This window comes from Dermacentor variabilis, chromosome 1 (genome assembly GCF_050947875.1).
Source record: "Dermacentor variabilis isolate Ectoservices chromosome 1, ASM5094787v1, whole genome shotgun sequence".
NCBI classification, from domain to species: Eukaryota; Metazoa; Arthropoda; class Arachnida; order Ixodida; family Ixodidae; genus Dermacentor; species Dermacentor variabilis.
Window position 1 is genome coordinate 274,378,761 of NC_134568.1, and position 2,185 is coordinate 274,380,945.

The following is a 2,185-nucleotide window of genomic DNA, read 5'->3' on the forward strand; positions in this document are numbered from 1 at the left end:
CAGAACAGTCAACATAGCATAATTCACAAACAGATGGTTATATACAGTGACAATGAAATGAAGGGAACAATGAAAGCGCTAATAACGTCCAGCAATGCCGCTGTCTTCAAGAAAAGTATTTAGTGCTTTTAAAGCACTCTTCTGCAAGGCCGTTGTTGGCCAAGGGCCCAAAAGTTTCCTTAAACTGAAAGGTCTGCGGTCTAATTTAATTAGCGCTGATTTAAGTTGGCTTCTTGGTGTGTCGTGATGTGGGCAATATAGAAGGAGGTGATATATATCTTCGTCTACAAATCCACAATTACATTCGGGGGTTTCCGCATGGCCAATTCTGTGTAAGAAGTGCTTTGTGTAGGCAGTGCCTAGCCTTAATCGATGAATAAGGGTTTCCATAGTTCTATCTAATGACAATGAGAATTTGAATTCAATAAATGGATCAATATGGTACAATTCCGAGCTCTTAGAATTCTGGTCAAACCAAGTGTTTCTAGATATTTTGAGAGACGTTGTCCTTATAATGCAGCGTAATTCATCCTTTGATATTGGGAGCGGAGCCGTATCATCTTTGAGGTGCGCTTGTCGTGCTGCTTCATCGGCTGCTGTGTTGCCAGGAATGTCGCAATGCCCTGGTATCCACTGGAATGCTATTGCATGTTTCGCTTCGCTTGCTTTTGTGAGGTTTTTAAGTATTTCATATATTATGCTGTCACTGAATGTTTTCCCCTTTATGTTGCATAGTGATGTTAGAGCCGCCTGTGAATCGCTGAAAATTGCGCATTTTTGCGCATCTCTTACTGACAATATAAATTTTATCGCACATAGGATTGCGAACAGTTCAGCCGTTGTAGACGAAGTCGCACGAGATAACTTAAATGATTCTTGTTTGTTGAAGTGCGGTATAATGAATGATGAAGTTGAAGAGGTTGCTGTACTGGAGCCATCTGTATAGACGTGTGTGTATCCTGAATACCGCATATATATCTGGTACAGCGCTAGTTGTTGAGCAGCTCGACTGCTATAGTCATGTTCCCACGTGCACGCTGGTGCTCCACACAGGTTACTATATCTAATATTGCATCCATTGTGCATCTATGTTTTCTAAAACCTACTAAGTAGTTGGACAGCACATTCGTTTCATTACACCACCATTGAAGTCGCGCGTCAATCATTTTCTCCATTACTTTGCATAAACAACTTGTCAAACTAACAGGGCGGAAGGATTCAAGGCACAAGGGCGTCTTACCAGGTTTTAAAATTGGTATAATTCGAGCGACTTTCCAAGAGTCAGGTACAGTTTCCTCTATCCATAAGTTATTATAGATGTCTAAGAGACCATTTGTACCTGTCGGTCCGAGGTTTCTTAGCATATTGTACGTAATGCCGTCCGGCCCAGCAGCGGACTTTTGGCAACATGATGCAATTGCACATTGAAGCTCGCTTAATGTGAAAGTATGATCTAATTGAGGATGTTGGGCCCAGTAGCAAGCAGTAATTTTTCGCTTAGCCAACACTACTGAAATATCAAATTCTGCACATTGCGATGAAAAAGCAGGTCTGGAAATAAGCTCACAAAATTCATCTGCAACTATTATTTTACATGTGTCCCGTGCTACAGCGAGAGCACGAAATGGGAAGCTCTGTGTTACAGGTCCGCTTAAAGAACGAATTACTAGAAAAATTCGTGGGACAGCCGTGTGAGGAGACAGCGTGCCGCAGAAATCGCGCCAGCGTCGTTTGCCTAAATTTTCCATTCGTCTGCGCATTACATTGTGTATTTTCTGAGCGTTTCTGTATGCTTCTAAACTTCCGCTCCGTCGGTAAGCTCTTTCGGATCGGCGTCGGATGGCTCTTAGGTGTTCATATTCTCCGTCAACTGCAGCATAATCTTTTGGAATTGGGACCTTCTTTGTGCATATGTTCATATTGTCCTGCAAAAATTCTGTAAATTTTTCCACTGTTGCATGTTGATTAATTTGATCCGTTAGGCGGTACCGAAAAGCTTGCCAGTTGGTTAGTCTGCTGTAACGCCTGATATCACAGTGCATGCTAGGGTGGTTAACAAAGATGGAAAAATGATCCCTTCCGCGCGTTTCCATATCTGTTGTCCATCCCACACCATTCACTAGATCATGTGAACACAGGGTAACATCTATGCAGCTTGAGTAATTATATCCACGAAGGAATGTTG